Below are 27,211 nucleotides of genomic sequence, written 5' to 3'. Positions count from 1 at the left end.
ATGTCTCAAAATATTCTGACATAGGCTGCAGTTCAGGGAACATAGTATTATTTTTTCATGAATGCAAATGAAAAATAACTCACTTTCCCTTTTTATAATAGAGATTCTACTGCTACATAAACTCACATAATTATAAATTTTTAATAGAAATGGTTTACTATGGGGCATGATATTAGGACTAGAATAAGAAGAAATGGAAGTAATGTTGTCATGACAGGCACTGCCTTACCTATTTTGAACCCCACGCAGGATAGTCTTGTAGGTTTTAGGTATCATTTTCAGAAAATATTACTTTACAAAATATGGGACACTATGTTTGAACTTAGAGATGAATAAAAAAGACTTGGGTATCTGGGTAAAATTAGGAGAATAATTTCCTTCTCTAGCTAAACCCTCATTGGACTTTTTACTATATATTAGTTCTAACACTTAGGGTGTGTGATTGAATATTAAAATTATTACTCAAATATATTGCCTTCAAATACATAATTTTATACCAAGTTCACATGGATCACTTGATTCCTCATCTCTAAAACAAGACCGCATACAAATGTAAGGAAATAATTGGTACACATAGATACTGTCTTAGGTCAGGTTTCCTAAAACCAGATTTATTAAAGGAATGTTCTCGGGGCGCCTGGGTGGCGCAGTCGGTTAAGCGTCCGACTTCAGCCAGGTCACGATCTCGCGGTCCGTGAGTTTGAGCCCCGCGTCAGGCTCTGGGCTGATGGCTCGGAGCCTGGAGCCTGTTTCCGATTCTGTGTCTCCCTCTCTCTGCACCTCCCCTGTTCATGCTCTGTCTCTCTCTGTCCCAAAAATAAAAATAAAAAAACGTTGAAAAAAAAAAAAAAAAAAAAAAAAAAAAGGAATGTTCTCAAGCAGAGTGAGGAAACAGGAGACTAGGTTAAGCTATGAGCTACCAACAGCTGACAGAGCAACGGGGAGATCTGTGTACTAGTTAGGTAAACAAATGAGAGCAGAGCACCAGCAATGACAGCTACTACATATGTGCCAAATATTTTAAAAAGGAGGAGGTCTTTATTTTAAATAGCAGGCATTATCTCTCCACAGAGCACCCCTTCATTTTCTCCTAAGCAGGGATAAGGAAGGGGATGCAATTCAGTCTCTCTGGTTCCAAATAATTTCGTGATGGTCATGATTTGTTTTTAAATTCCGGTGTAAATTTAATTTGTTTTATCATAGTTTATATTTCAAGGTTTCTCCCCACCAATGTAGTTTATCTATGTGATGATTGTAATGCAGATTTGTTCTTCATTTTTCCTGGACTTTAATTTTACCTTCCTGAAGTCACTGTTGAAGTGTCTTCTGATGATAACACTTCTAATTTCAAGCACTCTGAATGAGTACATTGATGGGGAGAGAAACCTAGACATTTACACACTTACCTCTCCTTTTATCAGTGCACGATGCTTTCAACTCTGTGTAGTGTAACATTATTTAACTATGGTTTAAAAGCTCTATTTGCTATTTTATCCTGGAGGCAAATACCAATTTCTATATCCCTTTAAATAATATTCTAATTACCAAGCCACCTGACTTATGCCTTCTCTTTCTACCATCCAGTAATACCTGTAACATTATAAGAACATTTGGAAGTTTCTGTATTTTGATACATAGGTTTGTAAATTCTTTAGTTCTATTTCAATTTGCCCTCACTATGATTCCATACACTTTATATCTTCTAAAAGTCTTCATAATTTTAAGGTTCATAATTTGGGGGATGAAATGGCTATAAAGTTATTCTTGTTTTCTTAGTATCTTTTTTTTATTTTAATGAGATTATGGGAAGAAGAATCAGAAAATGCAGGTCCTTGGTTATCCATTTTATTCTCAAAATCTTGTATCATTTTAGTATCTTATATCTGTAATCAGTATCTTGTATCTTGTAATCTGTATCATCATTTAATATCATCTTGTATGTGATTAGCCTTGAAAACCAATATTTCCTATATTTAGTGAAATAACAGCTAAACCATATTCATAATTATACTTTTATAATAAAATAAAATATACTTTAATTGGTAATTTGGACATTTATACAAGTACCGAATTTACTAAATTCATATTGGAAATATATTGAATTTTTAGGGCCAATAATTTTTTTTTGAAAATCAAGTTAATTTAAACTTGCTTGTATTTATCTTAAATGTCTTATTTATTGTGTGTTGACGGATTGATTTCCAATGTAGGTCACCTTTGTTAAGCTAGAATCCCACTGGGATAGATCTGAAATGAAAATCTTTATCTCTACTAACATAATACTTTTACTGCTTAGAGCTATTTTTTATATAATTAACAAAGTATTATATTAGTTTCAAGGGTACAATATAAAGATTCAACAATTTTATATATTACGCAGTGCTTATTATGATAAGTGTATGCTTAATCCCCTTTATCTATTTCACTGGTCCCTGAGACACTCTTTTCTGGCAACCACTAGTTTGTTCTCTATATTTAAGAGTCTGTTGTTGTTGTTGTTTTTTTATCTTTTTCTTTGTTCATTTATTTTGTTTCTTAAATTCTATATATGAGTGAAATCATATGGTATTTATCTTTAACTTATTTCATTTAGCACTATATCCTCTAGATCTATCCATGTTGTTGCAGATGTCAGGATTTCATTTTTTTATGATTATTATTCCATTTTATGTGCATACTATGTTGTCTTAATCCATTCATCTATCAATGGACACGGGTTGCTTCTGTAATTTGGCTATTGTAAATAATACTGCAATAAATATAAGGATGCACATATATTTTTGAATTAGTATTTTTGTACTCTTTGAGTAAATACCTAGTAGTGGAAATACTGGATCATATGGAAATTCTAGTTTTTAATTTTTTGAGAAACCTCCATACAGTTTTCCACAATTGCTGCACTCATTTGCATTTATACCAACAGTGCATGAGGGTTTCTTTTTCTACCTCCTTGCCAACATTTGTTATTTCTTCTTTTTAACACTAGCCATTCTGGCAACTATGAGGTAATGTCTCATTGTGGTTTTGATTTGCATTTTCCTCATGTTTACTGACATTGAGCATCTTTTCATGTGTCTGTTGGCCATCTGTATATCTTCTTTGGAGAAATGTCTATTCAGGTCCTCTGATAATTTTTAAATGGGATTTTATTAATGTTGAATTGTGTATACTCTTTATATATTTAGATATTAATCCATTATTGGATATCTCCTTTGCAAATATCATTTGCAATTTATTAGGTTGCCTTATCCTTTTATTGATAGTTTCTTTGCAAAAGCATTCTATTTTGATGTAGTCCAAATAGTTTAATTTTGCTTTGGTTTCCATTGCCTGAAGAAACACATCTAGGAAAGTGTGGCTAGGGCTGATATAAAAAACAAATACTGCCTATGTTTTCTTCTAGAAGTTTTATTGTATCAGGTCTCACATTAAGGTCTTTAATTCGTTTTGCATTTATTTTTGTTTTGTATGATGTAAGAAAGTAGTCCAGTTTCATTCTTTGGTATGTAGCTGTCCAGTTTTTCCAGCATCATGAGCATGAATCCATGAACATGAAATTTGATTTGTGTCAACTTCAAATTCTGCCATCAATGTTTTATAATTTTCAGAGTACATGTTACTTAAATATCCTGTAACTTTCCCTCAAATGTCATTTTCTCTACCTCATACATGCCCAATTAACTTTCTGGATTGCCTCTTCCAACATGCTGTTGTTCTGTAACCAGTATCTTTGCACATTAAATGAGCAATATGGCAGTGTGAGTAATGCAATTATTCCTTATTTTACTGGCATAGCATTTACTTTGCCTCATGCAAACAGGCATAAGGCATCTAAGTATGTCAGCCTAGTCAATTGGTATATTTAGGCAATTGCCCAATAGCTTTTTATTTCCTTGGGTGGCATTTAATTGCTAAGAAATTACAGTGTCAGTTTATATCTAATGCCTTCATGTATATAAAAGATTATTTTCACTGCTAAAAAAATTCCTGTATTATTAAGTTTTTGCTTACAATGTTTTATTAAAATAATCATTTTCTTGACAGTATAATACAATTATCTATTCCTATTTAGTTTTTGGATGAATTTCATTGCTTAGAAGTTTTTGGAATTATTTCTAAAAGATTACTGATAGGAAATGTAGATAATTATTAAACCATTAAACTGTTGAAAATGTCTAAACCTTTTGCTATAAGAAGTTTCCTTTTTTAGCATCTCAAATATTGCAGAATAAGTATAATTTCCTGACTTTATTATTTTCTTAATGGTATAAAAGTAACTTATAAGTTTGTATTCTTACACTTAACCTATTAATTCCATTTATTGACTGTATGTATTTGCTATTAAAGTATTTGTTTTTATAGTTCAGATTTTTTAAAAATATCCTTTTGTCTCAATTGTTGTTGTATGCATGGAGAAAATGCTTACATACAAATTGGAATACATTTAACAAGTGTCTATATAGATATTTCTTTTTAAATTAAATCTCAGAGGGGAAACCTTAGGAGAATGTGAACATATTTATGTAAAATATAGGTTAGCCTTATCTTTTTCATCGAGATCATCTCCTTTTATACACAAATCATATGAAAATTGGAAAGGAAGCTTCATTTTCTGCATATTTCTTACTAAATGGATGCAGACTTTCACATTGCCCTTTCTCTGTAGAAAATATGGGTATGTTTAGAATTTCTCAATTCTGTATTTCTCTGTAGGTAACAAAATTTATGTACAGGATGTTAGGCAGTAATTTACTATTTTTGAATATCTTTTTATGTTACATAGTGAACTAAATTATAAACGCCTGCAAAATAGAACTAAAAGATGTGAATCTTTGAAACAGAATGAAGTATCTCTTGAGGTCATTCAGGTTATCTGATACCAACACTTCAGTTTTGTTGCATAGCATGCATTGATTTGCTTTCATGGATTTTATACTAACCTGATGAACTACAATTATTGAAGTTGCCCTATTTAGGGTGCCTGGGTGGCTCAGTCGGTTAAGCATCTGACTTCAGCTCAGGTCATGATCTCACAGTCCGTGAGTTTGAGCCCCAGGTCTGCCTCTGTGCTGACAGTTCAGAGCCTGGAGCCTGTTTCAGATTCTGTGTCTCCCTCTCTCTCTGATCCTCCCCCGTTCATGCTCTGTCTCTCTCTGTCTCAAAAATAAATAAACGCTAAAAAAAATTAAAAAAAAATAAAGTTTCCCTATTTAAAATTTGACAATGTTGTGATTCAGCCAAGAAACACATTATATATAGAAAGCCATATAATAAAAAATTCTATCCACGATAAGAAAAAACAGCAACAGTAACAATGAAAAAATAGATACTACAGACCTGCAGGCAAATATTTGAACTTTTAATTGAATATGCTTCTATAGTTTGTAGATATGTTGCAGAAAAATTTGCCTTTAAAAATACTACTGTAGGGGGGCCTGGTTTCTCAGTCAGTTAAGTGTCACACTTTGGCTCAGGTCATGATCTCATGGTTTGTGGGTTTGAGCCCCACATCAGACTGTGTGCTGACAACTCAGACCCTGGAGCCTGATTTGGATTCTGTGTCTCTCTCTGTTTCTCTGCCCCTCCTCCACTAGTGCTCTGTCTCTCTCTTTGAAAATAAATAAATGTTTAAAAAAATAAAAAATGCTACTCTAACCAACATGATATATATCACATTAATAAGAAAGGACAAAAACCATATCATCTCAATAGATGCAGAAAAAGAAAAAAAGTATTTGACAAAGTACAACATTCATTCATAATAAAACCACTCAACATAGGAGGTTTGGAGGGAACATACCTCAATATAATAAAAAAAACAACCCACAGCTAACATCATACTAACTGGTAAAAAAAAATGAAAGATTTTCCTCTAAGATCAGGAACAAGAGAAGGGTGTTCACTCTCACCCCTTCTATTAAACAGTGTTGGAAGTCCTAGTCACAGCAATCAGACAAGAAAAAGAAATAATAGATATCCATATTAGTAGTCAAGAAATAAAACTTTTACTACTTGCAGATGACATATTATATATAGAAAACCCTAAACATCCCACTAAAAACCTACCAGAATTTAACACTGAATTCAGTAAAGACACAGGATACAATAATCTGCTATATTTTTACACTAATAATACAGTAGCAGAAAGATAAATTAAGAAGCAGTCTCATCTACAATTTCACAAAAAGAAAATATATAAGAATAAAATTAATCAAGGAGGTGAAGGACCTGTATTTAAAAACTATAAAACATTGATGAGAGAAATTGAATAAAACACAAGGAAATGGAATATATTCCATGCTAATGAGGTGGAAGAACCAATACTGTTAAAACGTCCATACTATGCAGAACAATCTACAGATTTAGTGCAATCTGTATCAAAATACCAACAACACTTTTCACACAACTAGAACAAATACTACTAAAATTTGTATGGAAACACAAAAGAATCCTAAATAGCCAAAGCAATGTTGAGAAACAACAAAGCTGGAGGTATCACAATTCCAGATTTCAGATATACTACAAAGCTATAGTAATGAAGATAATATGGTACTGGCACAAAAATTGATACATAGATCAATAGAACAGAATGGAGAACGCAGAAATAAACCCATGACTATATGCTCAATTAATCTTCAACAAAAAGGCAGGAATATACTATGGGAAAGACAGTCTCTTCAACAAATGGTGCTGGGAAAACTGGGTAGCTACATGCAAAGGAATGAAACTAGACTTCTTTCTTATACCACACAAAAATAAACTCCAAGTGGATTAGGGACCTAAAGGTGAGACCTAAAACCATAAAAATCTTAGAGGAACGCACAGGCAGTAATTTCTCTGATAATGGCCATAACAATATTTTTTCTGGATATGCCTCCTGAGGCTAAAAAAACAAAAGCAAAAATAAATTTTTGGGACCACACCAGAATAAGAAGCTTCTGCACAACAAAGGAAACAAACAACACAACTAAAAGACAACCTATTGAATGGGAGAAGATATTTACAAATTACATATCTGAGAAAGGGTTAGTATTCCAGATACATAAAGAACTTATATAACTCAACACCAAAAGAAATCCTCAAATAATTCAATTTAAAAAATAGGCAGAAAACATGAACAGATATTTCTCCAGTGAAGATATATAGATGGCCAAAAGATACATGAAAAGAGATCAACATCACTTATTATCAAGGAAGACCAAATCAAAATCACAATGAGATATTATCTCACACCCTTTAGAATAGCTAAAGTCAACAATACAAGAAATAAGTGTAGGCAAGGATGTGGAGAAACAGGAACACTTGTACACTATTGGTGGGAATGCAAACTGGTGCAGCCACTGTGAAAAACAGTATGGAGGTTTCTCAAAAAAATTAAAAATAGAATTACCATATGATCCAATAATTCCACTACTGGCTATTTACCCACAGAATATGAAAACACTAATTTGAAAAGACACATGCACCTATATGTTTATTGCAGCATTATTTACCTTAGCAAAATTACTGAAACAACTCAAGTATCCACTGATAGATGAATGGATAAAGAAGATGGTGTGTGTGTGTATGTGTATACACACATACACAACGAGTTGTTATTCAGCCATAAAAAAGAATGAAATCTTGCCATTTTCAACAACATGGATAGATCTGGAGAGTATAATATAAAGTCAAATAAGACAACCAGAGAAAGACAAATACCATATGATTTCACTCATATGTGCAATTTAAGAAACAAAATGAGCATGGAGGGGGAAAAGAGAGAGGGAAGGAGAGAGAGAGAAGCAAACCAAACAGGAGACTCTTAACTATATGGAACAAACTGATGATACCAGATGGGAGGTGGGTGGGGGTATAGGTTAAATAGGTGATGGGGATTAAGGAGTACACTTGTAATGAGCACCAGGTATTATATATGAGTGATGAGTCACTGAATTGCACACTTGAAACTAATATTACACTGCATGCTAACTGGAACTTAAATAAAAAAAACACAAAAATCTACAAAAAAAAAAAAAAGAAAGAAAATCTCCTAAAAAACCCTGGATTCTTAGTGATAGAGAATTGATGGTTACCAGAGGAGAGATAGGTGGGGGATGGGTAAAATAGATGAAGGGGATTAAGGGTGTACCTATCATGATGAGCTCTTAGCATGGTGTTGTTGAATCATGATATTGTACACCTGAAACTAATATAATAATATATGTTAATTATACTGGAATTAAAATAAATATAATTTTTATAGGTTAGAAAAGTCCTTAAATACTCAAATTATATTAAATTATTCTTAATGACTACTTAGTATTTATCATCAACACTTCTTTTATTCATTTTTATTTCTAGAAAGTATTTTTAGAAAATATTTGATAGGAGTACAATATAAACTCATCATTATGCATGGGTAGGTAAGGTTCAATCAGCCAGAGATCCATCAGAATCCCAGATGCATATAAACTTTATTCATTAGCAAATTTATTACCCAAGATGATGGATATATGCTGTAGCTCATAATGGTAAGTGGGATATTAAAAAAAACTAATTAATAATGATGATTGATTAATAAAATTTATTATAAAATTTATTATAAAATCTAGTGTTTCAAACTCAAATACTTAGAGGATGCTATACTATGTTTGTATTCACTAGGGGTCCATGTACCACACTTGAGAAACACTGTATATAAAGTTAAAATTTAAGTGTGTGGGTCTTTAAAAAATCAGACCAAGTACAAACAAACACAAAAACACAGGGTAATACTAAGCTATGCAAACATTTATTAGAGTGCATAAAAGGAAAGAATGCCACATCATGAGCCAGGAAATTTGGGTTCTTGTCTATCACTCTTGTTAACTGTGATATTGAAAAGATCTCAAGATCTTTCCCAGAGCTTCATAATACCATGGTGTAACATCAGTCTCCACGGTCTCTTCCAGATACAAAACATATTGAGTCTTTGTGAATTGTCATTTGGATCTCATATTAAAATAAGCAAGAATGTAAAAGAACCCGTTCTGCCTATGACAAACTGCATGTCATTAAAATACATATGTGTATTAATTATATGAATTATATGAATTTCTGCCCCAAAGGAATTATTGATACTTGAAATTGGATTAGAAGAGGTTACACACACAGTTATTTATCCATTCACTTTCTGACATAAATAGGATATGAAAAATAATTTAAAGTTTTTGATATTTAATAAATATTTAAATAATTTTAGATTTATAGAAAATATAAAGATAATGAGGGGTTCCTGTATGTTTTTCATCCAAATTTGCCAAAGCTATCATCATATATAACTGTTTTATATTTATCAAAAGTAAGAAATTAACATAGGGAAAATACTATTAACTAACTATACACTTTATTTATATTTCATAACTTTTTCATTAATATTTTCTTTCATGTTCCAGGCTCCAATCTAGACTGGTGTATTTTTATCATCCTTCTCATTGTTTCTTCAGTTTTGTTTGGTTGTTTTGTTTTGTTTTAGTTTTTCTGTGTTTCTCAGAACTTTGCACTTCTGAAGAGTACTAATCAAGTATTTTATAGGATCTTATACAATGTACTTCTATTTGGGTATCATGTTTTTTTCATAATTCAATTAGGATAAGGTAGTGTTTTTCAGGTTTCTTCACTGTATAGTTATTACTTTTCCCTTTCTATACTATATTCCTTAGAAGCAAGTCACTGAGTCCAGATCACTGCATACCCTACAAACTAATATGACAGACATATCTTAAGTGATTCTAAAAACATGATTACAAAACCTTTATTTATTAAGTCAAAATCTTATTGACACATCCCCAAAGGCAAGGGAAATAAAAGCAAAAATGAACTACTGGGACCTTATCAAGATAAAAATCTTCTGCATGGCAAAGGAAACAATCAACAAAACTAAAAGGCAACCAACAGAATGGGAGAAGTTATCTGTAAACGACATATTGGATAAAGGGTTAGTATACAAAATCTATCAAGAACTTACAAACTCAACACTCAAAAAACAAATAATCCAGTGAAGAAATGGGCAGAAGACATGAATAGACATTTCTCCAAAGACATCCAGATGGCCAATAGACACAAGGAAAGATTCTCAATATAGCTCAACATCAGGGAAATACAAATAAAAACCACAATGACATATCACCTCACACCAGTCAGAGTAGCTAAAATCAACAACTCAGGAAACAATAGATGTTGGCAAGGATGTGGAAAAATGGGAAGTCTTTTATACTGTTGGTGGGAATGCAACCTGGTGCCGCTCTGGAAAACAGAATGGAGGTTCCTCAAATAATTAAAAATAGAATTACCCTTCAATCCAGCAATAGCACTACTAGGAATATATCCAAAGGAGTGCTGGTTCAGGGGTGCACATGTACCCCTATGTTTATAGCAGCACTATCAACGATAGCCCATTCATGGAAAGAGCCCAAATGTCCATCAACTGATGAATGGATGTTTATATATACAGTGGAATACTACTTGGCAATGTGAGAGAATGAAATCTTGCCATCTCCACCATAGATGGAACTAGAGGGTATTATGCTAAGCAAAATAAGTCAGAGAAAGACAGATACCATATTATTTCACCCATATGTGTAACTTGAGAAACTTAACAGAAGACCACGGGGGAAGGAAGGGGAAAAATAGTTTCAAACTTAGAGGGAGGCAAGCCATAAGAGACTATTAAATACAGAGAACAAACTGAGGGTTGATGGGAGAGGAGCGGGGGTGGGGAGGGGAAAATGGGTGATGGGCATTGATGAGGGCACATGTTGGGATGAACACTGGGTGTTGTATATAAGTGATGGATCATGGGAATCTACTCCTGAAGCCAAGAGCACACTGTATACATTGTATGTTAGCTAACTTGACAATAAATTATACTAAAAATCTTTTTAATCTATTTAAACCCTTGTTTGCAAACATTTTAAATATATTTCCCTAAAAGGGAACAAATGCATTAAGTAGTTTCTATATCTATGTATTTCAATAGAAAAAGCTAAAAATTTCTCCACATATCTCTGATTTCTTATCAGTGCTAGTAAGAATCTTAAGAAGCTAGGCAACTTTTAAAAAATTTTTTTTAATGTTTATTTTTGAGAGAGAGAGAGACAGAGTGTGAGAGGAGCAGAGAGGGAAACGCAGAATCCGATGCAGGCTCCAGTCTCCGAGCTGTCAGTACAGAGCCCGACGCGGGGCTCGAACTCACCAACCGTGAGATCATTACCTGAGCTGAAGTGGGACGCTTACCAACTGAACCATCCAGGTGCCCCAAGAAGCTAGGCATCTTGAATAGAAGGTCAGTAGCATGGAGATATACTCAGTACCTGATATTTACAGTAAGTAAACTATTGCCAAGTTGTCAGCTGCTTTGGAAAGGCAAATCAATTTTACAGAATATGAGAATACATTTAGTATCAGAAGCATTACTTTACTCCCATGGTCTTATTGTTTGATGCAATGTCTAAAAGTGCATAATTTGCCTGCAGGTAGCAGCTTGCTCACTGGAAAAATGAGTGTGTTCTATTTCAAATATATTTTTTTTGCATTAGGCAAGAATTCCCCAAATTATAGGTTATACTTACCTGATGTATCAGAGGAAAGTCAGTAAAATAGAAATGTTGCCATATATTTATATATTAATTCATGTATTGATATTTCCACTTACATACTTTTGAAGAAGTAGAAATGAAACAGGATATAATAAAGTAAAATCTCTGTATTAGTAGAAATTCTTGAGAAATTTATTAAAAATATTGTGCATTTGCTCCCCCAAACCCCATTAGATGAACCTCCCAAACCCACATATACAATAACAGATTCTCTATTTCTGTTACAGGTTTCTGATAAATATTATAAATGTATTTGTTATCATCTTTGAAATCACCTTTACCAATTTGAATCAATTATCCATGAATTTTTTACTTATGGTTTTCAAAATAGCCTTCAATTTAGCCCTTCCTTTATATTCTATTGATTTTCCCTTAGTTTAGGCCCTCAGATAAACTATCAAAATATCTTCCTTCCTAACATCCTTCCTCATTCTCTCTCATCACTTATTTGATACCCTGTGATCATATGGTGTTCCCAAACATTGTGTAGATACGTAAGTTGTGATAAAAATTATTTAATAGTTCTCTTCCACTTACAAAGTCCTATCTCAGATATGTTATTGTCTTGCTTCTTTGTACATGCCTAAATTAAAGTGGATGTTTCTAACTCTCCTAACACTTTTCTTTTTATTCCCTGTGTTCTCCCTTACCCCTGATTCTAACCATCTTTCTTATAGCACATTCTGTGTATTTTTTAGAGACAGTCGCCATCCTTGGCTTTGTGCTCATTGGTCTGGAGTTTAATATCTGGTCTGATCTAAGTCAATTGGTTTTCTTCATCACTATGGTTACAGTTAATTAATCAAAGGATGGACCTTGTCACAACCTAGGAAAATTACAGTCTTTCCCCAATTTTGGTCTTGTAACCAAAGAAGGAAACGTTAAACTGTTCCCATTGACAAATGTGGAGATATAAGGAGCAATGGTTATATTTTCTGCCATTTATATAGAGACAGTGTGAGTAAATAAAGCCAAGTGAGTAAAGTAAATATGTGAAAGGGAGAGACCTGATAGCACTCAAGTTTCTTGTTCTGGGAAACCACACTTGAAATTGGGAAGACTGTCAAGAGAAGCCCAACCAAACCACAAAAAGCGTCTGAAAAAGATGCATGTGGACACTAGATGCCACCTCTAACACTTCTATCACCTAATGTTGTTGCTGTACCCACTAGAATGGTTTCTCAACTGTCAATCTGTCTTTCTTACCCAGATTAAAGTCCCAAGTGAGATTATTTGATTATATATCTGATTTCCTAATATAGGGCCTGCGTATGCATGCTGGTTACCAAGACTTGAGGAGGGGATTTTTTTTTTTTTTTAATTTCAGAGGTAAATCCTACCTCTCACCACAAGTCACACAATGGCAGATGCCCAACAATAAAAAGTTCAGAGGCTAGCAGACAAAATAAATGTCCAATACTTAGTCTTTCAATTAGTTTTCCTTTCCTACCTAAGCTATGTTCAGGAATTTCTATTGCAAAAATTATTTAGATCAATACATTAATCACGTATTAATCAATAAGTAACTAACATGTCTTAAGAATCCAGTATGTGCCAAGTACTTCATATTCATTATTTCATTTAATTCTCCTAATAACTTTATGAAATAAGTGCTATTATTCCTAGTTTTACAAATAAAGAAATAAAAAGAGGAATAGGGATTTTAAATAATTTGTCATAGACTACACAATCAAATAATGACAAAGCAACGATTTAAATCCAAGTGCTTAATTATTTATGTAATATTGTTAGTTAGAACTACTGCCTCATCTTTCTGGAATTCTCTTACAATTCTGTTTGTTGCTTCCACTTATTCACTGAACAACTTGGGTTTCTGGTTCACTACACTTCTCTCTACTCATATCCCTGTGTCCTGACCACCCATATGGATGACTGCTTTGGTCTTTTGCTTCTTTACCTTCTGAGCATTAACCACCTTTCCCTCTATCCTACATTTGCACCTACCCACTTCCTAGATATACCCTGTATCTTTTCATTGATTGTAATGAGTTTAAAATCCAAATTTAAACATTTGACTCCTTCTCCTGCTTTTTCACTTATTTTGTACTCCTAATAATAAAACAAGAATCTTTTTATTGTTGACTTTTAAGAGTTCTTTATATATTATAGATGTTAATTTCTTATCAGACATGATTTGAAAATATTGTCTCCATTTGAGTTGTCTTTTCACTTGGAAGTATCTTAAATATGACTTTGAAGTACATAAACTAATTTTTATGCTCAACTTATCTTGTGCTTTTGTTGTTATATCTACAACAGCTTTGCTAATCCAATAGGCAGACTTAAATTTTCTTCTAAGAGCTTTATAAGCTTTAGTACTTACATTTAAATCTATAGTCCATTTTGAGTTAATTTTTTGTGTATGGTGTGAGGAAGGGTTTGAACTTCTTTCCTTTGAATGTGAATATTTTGTTGTCCTGCACCTTTTTTTAAGACTATTTTCCATTTCATTTTAAGCACCTTTATTAAAAATTAATTTACCATAGATGTAAGTATTTATGTCTGGAATTACAAGTATATTCCATTGATTTATGTTTATTGTATTGTCTTTATTACTACAGCTTTATAGTAAATTCTGATATCATGAAGTATGTGCACCCCCCCAAATTATGTCTTCCCTTTTCAAGATAATTTTGGCCATTTTGGGTGCCTCATATTTCCATATGAACTCTAGGATCAGCTTGTCAATTTATGCAATTACACTGAGATTTTCATAGGAATTTTGTTTTATTTAAATTCAACTTAGTTAACATACAGTGCAGTCTTGGCTTCAGGAGTAGAAACCAGTGATTCGTCTCTTACATATGACACCCAGTGCTCATCCCAAAAAATTACCTCCTTAATGTCCATCAGCCATTTAACCCATCCCCCCCACCTCTCCTCCACCAACTGTTTGTTCTCTGTATTTAAGAGTCTGTTATGGTTTGCATCCTTCTATGTTTATATTTTTCTTTCCCTTACCCTATGTTCATCAGTTGTGCTTTTCAAATTCCACATACGAGTGAAATCATATTTGTCTTTCTCTGACTGAATTATTTTGCTTAGCATAATACACTCTTGTTACATACACAATGTTGCAAATGGCAAGATTTCATTCTTTTCCATCACGGAGTAGTATTTCATTGCATATATATATATATACATCTTCTTTATCCATTCATCAGTTGATGGACATTTGGACCCTTTCCATAATTTAGCTATTGTTGATAGTGCTGCTATAAATATAGGGGTACCTGTGCCCCCTCAAATAAGAATTTTGTATCCTTTGGATAAATTGCAATTACTGGGTCATAGGGTAGTTCTCTTTTTAATTTTTTGAGGAATCTCCATACTGTTTTCTAGAATGGCTGCACCAGTTTGCATTCCCACCAACAGTGCAAAAGGGTTCCCCTTTCTCTGCATCCTTGTCAACATCTGTTGTTTCCTGAGAGGAGAGAGAATCTTAAGAAGGCTCCACACTCAGCACAGAGCCCTACAATGGGCTTGATTCAATGATCCTGAGATCATGACCTGAGCTGAAATCAAGGGTCAGGTGCTCAAATGATTGTACCACCCAGGTGCTCCTCATTTTTGGACATTAAGCCAACTTTACAAGTCTGGGATAAATTCCACTTGGTCTGAGTGGGTAATCCCTTTTATATGTTGATATTTTTAGTTTGCTAGTGTTGTATTGATTTTTGAGACTATATTCTTTTTTTTTTTTTAACTGTGGGAATTTTTTTTTAAATTTTTTTTTTCAACGTTTTTTAATTTATTTTTGGGACAGAGAGAGACAGAGCATGAACGGGGGAGGGGCAGAGAGAGAGGGAGACACAGAATTGGAAACAGGCTCCAGGCTCCGAGCCATCAGCCCAGAGCCTGACGCGGGGCTCGAACTCACGGACCGCGAGATCGTGACCTGGCTGAAGTCGGACGCTTAACCGACTGCGCCACCCAGGCGCCCCTTGAGACTATATTCAAAAGAAATATCAGCCTATAATTTTCTTGTGATTTGTTTTTCTGGCTCTAGTATTATCATAATACTGACCTTACAGAATGAATAGGAATTTATTTCCTTTTCTTCCATTTTTTTGTGGAGTTTCTGAAAAGTTGGCATCAATTCTTTAAATTTTTGGTATAATTCATTAGTTCAGGCCATCTACCTGAACTTTTCTTTGTTGGCAGTTTTTAAAACTCTGAACACAATTTCTTTACTTGCTATAGGTCTATTCAGATTTTCTATTTCGACTTGTTTTTGTTTTGGTATATTTGTGTCTTGATAGGAATCTGTCCATTACATCTAAGTTATCTAGTTTGTCACCATATATTTATGTCATTCCTTTATAAGAATATTTTATTTTTGTAAGGTTGATAATGATATTTCTTTAGCAGTATTTAAAAAAATATTTATGTTGGCAGTAGTTAAAATAAGGGGACATGGAATATAGCATTTGGAAGCACTATGTAGCCATAAAACACATATGTGTACATGGAACTTTTAATCATAATACAACTGAGCTCATTGTTGATTTTTCTTTGGACTGACAGAATACAATTTTTTCTGCTATTGCTATATTTATTGAGATTAAGGTTGGAGAAATTATTTTTGTAGAAATATAAAACAAAGTAATTGAACAGATCAGAATTATGAGGATTATAAGATTTAGAGGAGCCAGGATTACCTGAATATATTAAAAACATGTTTCTGAAGAGAGTTGGTTATTTCTTCCCTGTACATAAAAGAAATTATAGGCACTTGCTTGAAAATTGAGTTGAACCTGTGATCACTATCTTTGATCATTACTGACAGAATCCAAGCAACACCTTAAGATACCTTAAGGCCAGTCATAAATGTGCACTGAAATTCATTAGTTATCCTTGTGAAGCAAAATCTGCCTCTGACTGATACTTAAATGTGCATTTTATTTTGGCCATAGCCATAGACATTTGATTTTTAGTATCAGATGGGATAGCTATTCTTATTCCCATTTTTAAAAAAAATTTAACGATTATTTATTTTTGAGAGACAAAGCATGAGTAGGGGAGTGACAGAGAGAGAAGGAGAGACAGGATCTGAAGCAGGTTCCAGGCTCTGAGCTGTCAGCACAGAGCCTGATGTGGGGCTCGAACCCATGAACTCTGAGATCATGACCTGAGCCGAAGTTTGACACTAAACTGACTAAGCCACCCAGGCACCCTTTTACCCCCATTTTCTAAATGACAATATTACAGCTGATGCTCCTATTGCCTGCCTAAGATTCTGCCTCCTTGACTGTACACATATACAGTATGAGTTTGTAGTCTTGGCAATGCACGAACTTGCTCTGAATATTATCTCTGTCTTACTGGATTTTGGGGGTTTTTTTGTTTGTTTGTTTTTGAAGGTAAATCAAGTACTGCTTTATTTATTTTATTTTTTTTCAATATATGAAAATTATGGTCAAATTGGTTTCCATACAACACTCAGTGCTCATCCCAAAATGTGCCCTCCTCAATACCCATCACCCACCCTCCCCTCCCTCCCACCCCCCATCAACCCTCAGTTTGTTCTCAGTTTTTAACAGTCTCTTATGCTTTGGCTCTCTCCCACTCTAACCTCTTTTTTTTTTCCTTCCCCACCCCCATGGGTTTCTGTTAAGTTTCTCAGGATCCACATAAGAGTGAAAACATATGGTATCTGTCTTTCTCTGCATGTCTTATTTCACTTATCAGCACATTGTCCAGTTCCATCCACGTTGCTACAAAGGGCCATATTTCATTCTTTCTCATTGCCACGTAGTATTCCATTGTGTATATAAACCACAATTTCTTTATCCATTCATCCGTTGATGGACATTTAGGCTCTTTCCATAATTTGGCTATTGTTGAGAGTGCTGCTATAAACATTGGGGTACAAGTGTCCCTATGCATCAGTACTCCTGTATCCCTTGGGTAAATTCCTAGCAGTGCTATTGCTGGGTCATAGGGTAGGTCTATTTTTAATATTCTGAGGAACCTCCACACTGCTTTCCAGAGTGGCTGCACCAATTTGCATTCCCACCAACAGTGCAAGAGGGTTCCCATTTTTCCACATCCTCTCCAGCATCTGTGGTCTCCTGATTTGTTCATTTTGGCCACTCTGACTGGCATGAGGTGATATCTGAGTGTGGTTTTGATTTGTATTTCCCTGATAAGGAGCGGCGTTGAACATCTTTTCATGTGCCTGTTGGCCATCCGGATGTCTTCTTTAGAGAAGTGTCTATTCATGTTTTCTGCCCATTTCTTCACTGGGTTATTTGTTTTTTGGGTGTGGAGTTTGGTGAGCTCTTTATAGATTTTGGATACTAGCCCTTTGTCTGATATGTCATTTGCAAATATCTTTTCCCATTCCGTTGGTTGCCTTTTAGTTTTGTTGGTTGTTTCCTTTGCTGTGCAGAAGCTTTTTATCTTCATAAGGTCCTAGTAATTCATTTTTGCTTTTAATTCCCTTGCCTTTGGGGATGTGTCGAGTAAGACATTGCTACGGCTGAGGTCAGAGAGGTCTTTTCCAGCTTTCTCCTCTAGGGTTTTGATGGTTTCCTGTCTCACATTCAGGTCCTTTATCCATTTTGAGTTTATTTTTGTGAATGGTGTGAGAAAGTGGTCTAGTTTCAACCTTCTGCATGTTGCTGTCCAGTTCTCCCAGCACCATTTGTTAAAGAGACTGTCTTTTTTCCATTGGATGTTCTTTCCTGCTTTGTCAAAGATGAGTTGGCCATACGTTTGTGGGTCTAGTTCTGGGGTTTCTATTCTATTCCATTGGTCTATGTGTCTGTTTTTGTGCCAATACCATACTGTCATGATGATTACAGCTTTGTAGTAGAGGCTAAAGTCTGGGATTGTGATGCCTCCTGCTTTGGTCTTCTTCTTCAAAATTACTTTGGCTATTCGGCGCCTTTTGTGGTTCCATATGAATTTTAGGATGGCTTGTTCTAGTTTCGAGAAGAATACTGGTGTAATTTTGATTGGGATTGCATTGAATGTGTAGATAGCTTTGGGTAGTATTAACATTTTGACAACACTTATTCTTCCAATCCATGAGCAGGGAATGTCTTTCCATTTCTTTATATCTTCTTCAATTTCCTTCATAAGCTTTCTATAATTTTCAGCATACAGATCTTTTACATCTTTGGTTAGATTTATTCATAGGTATTTTATGCTTCTTGGTGCAATTGTGAATGGGATCAGTTTCTTTATTTGTCTTTCTGTTGCTTCATTGTTAGTGTATAAGAATGCAACTGATTTCTGTACATTGATATTGTATCCTGCAACTTTGCTGAATTCATGTATCAGTTCTAGCAGACTTTTGGTGGAATCTATCGGATTTTCCATGTATAATATCATGTCATCTGCAAAAAGTGAAAGCTTGACTTCATCTTTGCCAATTTTGATGCCTTTGATTTCCTTTTGTTGTCTGATTGCTGATGCTAGAACTTCCAACACTATGTTAAACAACAGCGGTGAGAGTGGGCATCCCTGTCGTGTTCCTGATCTCAGGGAAAAAGCTCTCAGTTTTTCCCCGTTGAGGATGATGTTAGCTGTGGGCTTTTCATAAATGGCTTTTGTGATCTTTAAGTATGTTCCTTCTATCCCGACTTTCTCAAGGGTTTTTATTAAGAAAGGTGCTGAATTTTGTCAAAGGCCTTTTCTGCATCGATTGACAGGATCATATGGTTCTTCTCTTTTCTTTTATTAATGTGATGTATCACGTTTATTGATTTGCGAATGTTGAACCAGCCCTGCATCCCAGGAATGAATCCCACTTGATCATGGTGAATAATTCTTTTTATATGCTGTTGAATTCGATTTCCTAGTATCTTATTGAGAATTTTTGCATCCATATTCATCAGGGATATTGGCCTGTAGTTCTCTTTGTTTACTGGGTCTCGGTCTGGTTTAGGAATGAAAGTAATACTGGCTTCATAGAATGAGTCTGGAAGTTTTCCTTCCCTTTCTATTTCTTGGAATAGCTTGAGAAGGATAGTTATTATCTCTGCTTTAAACATCTGGTAGAACTCCCCTGGGAAGCCATCTGGTCCTGGACTCTTATTTGTTGGGAGATTTTTGATAACCGATTCAATTTCTTCGCTGGTTATGGGTCTGTTCAAGCTTTCTATTTCCTCCTGATTGAGTTTTGGAAGAGTGTGGGTGTTTAGGAATTTGTCCATGTCTTCCAGGTTGTCCAATTTGTTGGCATATAATTTTTCATAGTATTCCCTGATAATTGTTTGTATCTCTGAGGGATTGGTTGTAATATCCATTTTCATTCATGATTTTATCTATTTGGGTCATCTCCCTTTTCTTTTTGAGAAGCCTGGCTAGAGGTTTGTCAATTTTGTTTATTTTTTCAAAAAACCAACTCTTGGTTTCGTTGATCTGCTCTACAGTTTTTTTTAGATTCTATATTGTTTATTTCTGTTCTGATCTTTATTATTTCTCTTCTTCTGCTGGGTTTAGGCTGCCTTTGCTGTTCTGATTCTATTTCCTTTAGGTGTGCTGTTAGATTTTGTATTTGGGATTTTTCTTGTTTCTTGAGATAGGCCTGGATTGCAATGTATTTTCCTCTCAGGACTGCCTTTGCTGCATCCCAAAGCATTTGGATTATTGTATTTTCATTTTCGTTTGTTTCCATACATTTTTTAATTTCTTCTCTAATTGCCTGGTTGACCCATTCATTCTTTAGTAGGGTGTTCTTTAACCTCCATGCTTTTGGAGGTTTTCCAGACTTTTCCTGTGGTTGATTTCAACCTTCATAGCATTGTGGTCTGAAAGTATGCATGGTATAATTTCAATTCTTGTATACTTATGAAGGGCTGTTCTGTGACTCAGTATATGATCTATCTTGGAGAATGTTCCATGTGCACTCGAGAAGAAAGTATATTCTGTTGCTTTGGGATGCAGAGTTCTAAATATATCTGTCAAGTCCATCTTATCCAATGTATCATTCAGAGCCCTTGTTTCTTTATTGACCGTGTGTCTAGATGATCTATCCATTTCTGTAAGTGGGGTGTTAAAGTCCCCTGAAATTACCACATTCTTATCAATAAGTTTGCTTATGTTTATGAGTAATTGTTTTATATATTTGGGGGATCCCGTATTTGGCGCATAGACATTTATAATTGTTAGCTCTTCCTGATGATAGACCCTGTAATTATTATATAATGCCCTTCTTCATCTCTTATTACAGCCTTTAATTTAAAGTCTAGTTTGTCTGATATAAGTATGGCTACTCCAGCTTTCTTTTGGCTTCCAGTAGCATAATAAATAGTTCTCCATCCCCTCACTCTCAATCTAAAGGTGTCCTCAGGTCTAAAATGAGTCTCTTGTAGACAGCAAATAGATGGGTCTTGTTTTTTTATCCATTCTGATACCCTATGTCTTTTGGTTGGCGCATTTAATCCATTTACATTCAGTGTTATTATAGAAAGATATGGGCTTAGAGTCATTGTGATGTCTGTATGTTTTATGCTTGTAGCGATGTCTCTGGTACTTTGTCTCACAGGATCCTCCTTAGGATCTCTTGTCGGGTTGGTTTATTGGTGATGAATTCCTTCAGTTTTTGTTTGTTTGGGAAGACCTTTATCTCTCCTTCTATTCTAAATGACAGACTTGCTGGATAAAGGATTCTCGGCTGCATATTTTTTCTGTTTAGCACACTGAAAATATCGTGCCAATCCTTTCTGGCCTGCCAAGTTTCAAAAGAGAGATCAGTCACGAGTCTTATAGGTCTCCCTTTATATGTGAGGGCACGTTCATCCCTTGCTGCTTTCAGAATTTTCTCTTTATCCTTGTATTTTGCCAGTTTCACTATGATATGTCGTGCAGAAGATCGATTCAAGTTACGTCTGAAGGGAGTTCTCTGTGCTTCTTGGATTTCAATGCCTTTTTCCTTCCCCAGATCAGGGAAATTCTCAGTTATGATTTGTTCAAGTACCCCTTCAGCCCCTTTCTCTCTCTCTTCCTCTTCTGGAATTCCTATTACAGATATTGTTCCCTTTCAATGTTTCATTTAGTTCTCTAATTTTCCCCTCATACTCCTGGATTTTTTTATCTCTCTTTCTCTCAGCTTCCTCTTTTTCCATAACTTTATCTTCTAGTTCACCTATTCTCTCCTCTGCCTCTTCAATCTGAGCTGTCGTCGTTTCCATTTTGTTTTGCATTTCGTTTAAAGCGCTTTTCAGCTCCTCGTGACTGTTCCTTAGTCCCTTGATCTCTGTAGCAAGAGATTCTCTGCTGTCCTCTATACTGTTTTCAAGCCCAGCGATTAATTTTATGACTATTATTCTAAATTCACTTTCTGTTATATTATTTAAATCCTTTTTGATCAGTTCATTAGCTGTTGTTATTTCCTGGAGATTCTTCTGAGGGGAATTCTTCCGTTTGGTCATTTTGGATAGTCCCTGGAGCGGTGAGGACCTGCAGGGTACTTCCCCCGTGCTGTGGTGTATAACTGGAGTTGGTGGGCGGGGCCGCAGTCAGACCTGATGTCTGCCCCCAGCCCACTGCTGGGGCCACAGTCAGACTGGTGTGTGCCTTCTCTTCCCCTCTCCTAGGGGCGGGATTCACTGTGGGGTGGCGTGGCCCGTCTGGGCTACTTGCACACTGCCAGGCTTGTGGTGTTGGGGATCTGGCGTATTAGCTGGGGTGTGTAGGCAAGGTGCACGGGGGGCAGGAGGGGCAGGCTTAGCTCACTTCTCCTTAGGTGATCCACTTCAGGAGGGGCCCTGTGGCAGCGGGAGGGAGTCAGACCCACTGCCGGAGGGGTGGCTCCGCAGAAGCACAGCATTGGTTGTTTGCAAGGAGTGAGCAATTCCCTGGAAGGCACTGGTTCCCTTTGGGATTTTGGCTGGGGGATGGGTGAGGGAGATGGCGCTGGCGAGCGCCTTTGTTCCCCGCCAAACTGAGCTCTGTCCTCCCGGGGCTCAGCAACTCTCCCTCCCGTTGTCCTCCAGCCTTCCTGCTTTCCCGAGCAGAGCTGTTAACTTATGACTTCCCAGATGCTAAGTCACTCTTGCTGTTGGAACACACTCCGTCTGGCCCCTCCGCTTTAGCAAGCCAGACTCAGGGGCTCTGCTTGGCTGGCAGCCCGCCCCTCCACCTCAGCTCCCTCCCGCAAGTCTGTGGAGCACGCACAGCCTCTCCGCCCTTCCTACCCTCTTCCCTGGGCCTCTTGTCTGCGCTGGGCTCTGGAGACTCCGTTCTGCTAGTCTTCTGGTGGTTTTCTGGGTTATTTAGGCAGGTGTAGGTGGAATCTAAGTGATCAGCAGGACGCGCGGTGAGCCCAGCGTCCTCCTATGCTGCCATCTTCCTATCCTCCTGTCTTACTGGATTTTGAAAAGAGTTTCTTTCAGTGTTCAGTACCTTGTATGTTAAAAGAGATGAACTTTTGTGTTTTCTTCCAAAGTATTTTGGGAAATATACATATTTATATCACTGTTGCATAAAGAGCATGCTCTTGAAGATAATAGTGGAATTCAAATAATGGTTTCTGGACAATTGAAATATTATATTGGCTAACAAAATTTAATACCATTCATAATTCTATGTATTCTCTGTTGTCATACCTAAATTTTTTTGCATATGAATACAAAAGTATCCTGTATATATTTCTTTATCTCACTGTCTGAAGATCTTCCAACTACCTTATTGAAGTCGATTAAAAAATGTTCTTGGAATTTACACTGCCGTGTTTCTTTTAGAAATCTCAAATTCAAATAGAAGGCAACCGTTTCTCCTTGAGTTTTCATGAATAATTTTCAACCTGTATTTGCATAACCTTTTGAAGTTCTAAAATGTATATTTTGGAAATAGATTTTAAAAAGAATAAAAGAGAGAAAGGAATACATTCAGGTATCTCCAAACATTTATTAGGTGGATTTGTAAGTCACATAAGAATGTCTTCATGATACACAGTGTTATTTTTATCTTTAAAAAATTATGGGTTTGAAGCAAATGTCATAGAAAATATATCAGATCCATGTTCACATTATTAAAAAATTGTTTATTTATCTTTACATATGTTTTAGGCATGAAACATTGAGATGAACAAACACCTTTTCAAATATATCCATGCACTTCACTTTTTTTTTTTTTTTGCTGTTGTTATTTTATCTACACCTTCTTTACACTATGTGCTAGTTTTTATTCATCCCACTACTCAACTATAAACTGCTCTTCACAACTCTTGTTTGGACCACACAGTTCCTTCATGAATTACATAATACATGCATTAAATAACCTTTTGAATAACATTTTTACTTATCCTGTATAGTGCTATTCTTAACTGTTACTTACTTTGTGTGGGAGCAGAACAAATATGTGATTGACAATACTCCCGAGAAAGAACGTGTTGTTTGTATCTCTTTTTCACTGTTGATGATTTTTTAATAGTTCACCCAAGTATACTTGTTCTCCTCATATCAACTCTTAAGTGATCCATCTAATTGTACCATCTGCTATTTCAAGACTAGCCTTCCAAATTGGCATAGGAAAAGCATTGTACAAAAATGATCTTAAAATTTCCATTCTCAAACTTATTTTAAAAGGCATTATGATTATTAAATAAGTCACATTTGTAAACCATTTCATCTTTCTTTATGCTTACAGATATAGCAGGATGTTACTTTAGGTCTCTTTCACACATTTGTTCTCTTAATTCTTGGTTAAAATGAGAAAAGAAATAAACTGTTATCATGATAAATCAACAGTGTTAGGACATGGGAAGTAGTTAAAGTTTGAAAAATGAGTTTTTTTGTTCTACATCTTTCTCTCTGAAGATTCTAAGGTGCCTTATTCAACATTCAAGTTTGAAAGTTGATAATTTCTTTCATGGGCGGAACTTGGAAAGAAAATGGAACCTGAAAGGATTGCAACTCCAAATTAGATCTAGGGCTATGGTAAGGATAATGAAGTTAAGAACAGATGCAGGGGTTACGTGGGAATATAAAAAGAAGAAAGAAGATGGGATACTGGAAAAATAAAGGAAAATTCAATTACTAGTTTGATGTGGGCTTTGAATGACCTTATACTGACTTTTTAATTAATGTTTTGGGTAACCATAATACTCCTTATATATTCCTGATCTGATAATAGCAAATCTCACTTTGTTGTAAGGAACTATATTCTTATGCTTCCCCAGGCTTTGAAATCAAGACTAAGGAATTGCATTAGGAGTAGAGAATTCAGTGTGGGAATTTTTAATTCTAGTTCCATGTGTCTGCCTATTTTACTGGCTTTAACTAGGAAAGCACCACTGTGGTATTTAAACTGGTAGAGAGAAATGGGCCTTAACCTCACATGAGCAGTAATGGTGGAGAGAGATTAGGTTATGGCTAACACTGTGATAGTATCAGAGCCTCTAGGTAGTGTAAAGTCCAAGAGTGAGTAGTTCAATAAGGAAATCAGACTATATTCTACTGTTGGTTTTTTATGCTGATCACCACAGATTTTTGTAGTAGTTACCCAGACAGGGATCAATGGAGTTTGACTGCCATACTTGCTTACTGAAAAAAATCTGTTGATTTTTAGAGAAAGTTATATGGTTTCTGAAAAGGGAGTAAAGATTTTCATTATGACTGAAATGGTAGAAGGACCCAGGCATATTATGACATGGGACTCTGAATTGAAACTGTAGTAAGTAATAGAAAAAGTAGTTCAAGTTCTGTGGGATGCAAAAAGGTATTAAAACATCACCATAATTTTGAGAGATCATAATGACAGAAGAGGATCCTGGGCTTACCTCCTCCCTCAGACACACCAAAACTACTACATAGAGAACAACTCTTTTTTTAATTTTTTTATGTTTATTTATTTTTGAGAGAGAGAGAGAGAGAGAGAGAGAGCGCACATGCATGAGTGGGAGAGGAGCAGAGAGAGGAAGACAAAGAATCCAAAGCGGGCTCCAGGCTCTGAGCTGTCAGCCCAGAGCCCGACACAGGGCTCAAATCCACCAACTGCAAAATATGAGGCTAAACTGAGCTGAAGTTGGAAGCTTAGCTGACTGAGCCACCCAGGTGCTCGTAGAACAACTCTTTCTGAGAGCAAAGGAGACTAGCAGAACAGCTCTTCCACAATTAAATATAAATATATAAATAAATGTATGTATGTATATACGTATGTATAAAACACATCACGTAGGAGGGGAAAAGATGCAGTGTAGTCAGAGCCAACATCCCTGGCACATCAACCCACAAGTGGTAGGGATATCATAAAGTCAGAGGTCCTCCTTGATAAAGAGGGGTCCAAGCCTCACATCAGACACCCCTGCATGGGGAATCTGTACAAGAAGAAAAGATCCCATAATGTTAGCTTTGAAAGTCAGTAGGACTTAATTCCAGGGGATCCTGGAGGCAGTAGGAAACCACGACTCCACTTTTGACAGGCCTGAACCCCAATTCACTCACTCCAAGACCCAGCAGAGAGGCAGCATTTTGAAAAGCTCCTGCCATACGTCAAGGAAACTTATTGGCTAATTTTAAAGTATATGCTCGACAGGCAGAGATGTGTAGGAATTGTCTCCAGGAATAGAAGTGCTGGCAGACACCAATTTTTTACTCTACCTGGCTGGCCTGACACTGCCAATCACCCTAACACTCTTCATCTACCTTTCTGGCATTTTTCACCCACCCCAGTATTTCCTGTGAACCTGCTATGCCCAATTTACCTATCCAGGCAGGTAAACCTCCAAAGCAGCCCCTGCTCCACTACACCTAGTGGGCAGCCCCAGCTGAGACAAGTGCCACCCAAAAGACTCACCTGTGAATCCAGTGGGTAGCCCTGCCAGGATGATCATACCCCCAAAGTGGTTCACAGTCTGCCATACCTGGGGGTTGGCTCCAAATAGGACCTGCACTCCACAAAAGTGGCTCCTGTCTCACAAGGGGCAGACCCATCCACCATCATTCCCCTAACAATTGTGGTTTGGCCTCACAGCCAGCTGCACTGGAGACCAGCCCAACCCACCAGCACACCCACACCAGTTTATGGTCTAGCTGCAAAAGGAGGGTGCATGTAGCTCACATAGGGGACACCCCTGGAACACCTTGGTCTAGTGACCAGGAAGGTTTGTGTTTCTGGTTCCCACAGCAGACTTTCTATATATAGCCACTACCTTCAAGACCAGGAGACATAGCTGAGTTTTTCTATACATAAAAGCAAACACAGAGAGTCAGAGAAAATAAGAAGACAGAGGAGTATGTTCCAAATGAAAAACAACGTAAAACCTCAAATAAAAAATTAAATGAAATTGAGATAAGCAATCTAACAAAGAGTTCAAAGTTATGTTCATAAAGATGTTCAAAGAAGAATCGATGAAAAGAGAACTTAAGGAATTGAGAAAATAAAGAATCAATCAGAGCTCAAGAATACAATAACTGAAATAAATAACACATTGAGAGAATCAATAGCATATTAAAACATGGATCAACAATTTGGAAAACAGGGTGGGAAAAATCACCTAAAGTGAATGGCAAAAAGAAAAAAAGAAAAGTTTTAAATGAGGATACTTTAAGAAACCTCTATGACAATATCAAATGTAGTAATATTTCCATTAAAGGGGTCCCAGAAGGAGTATAAAA

This window comes from Neofelis nebulosa, chromosome 6, assembly GCF_028018385.1.
Source record: "Neofelis nebulosa isolate mNeoNeb1 chromosome 6, mNeoNeb1.pri, whole genome shotgun sequence".
Taxonomy (NCBI): domain Eukaryota; kingdom Metazoa; phylum Chordata; class Mammalia; order Carnivora; family Felidae; genus Neofelis; species Neofelis nebulosa.
Note: the sequence above shows the minus strand (reverse complement) of the source record.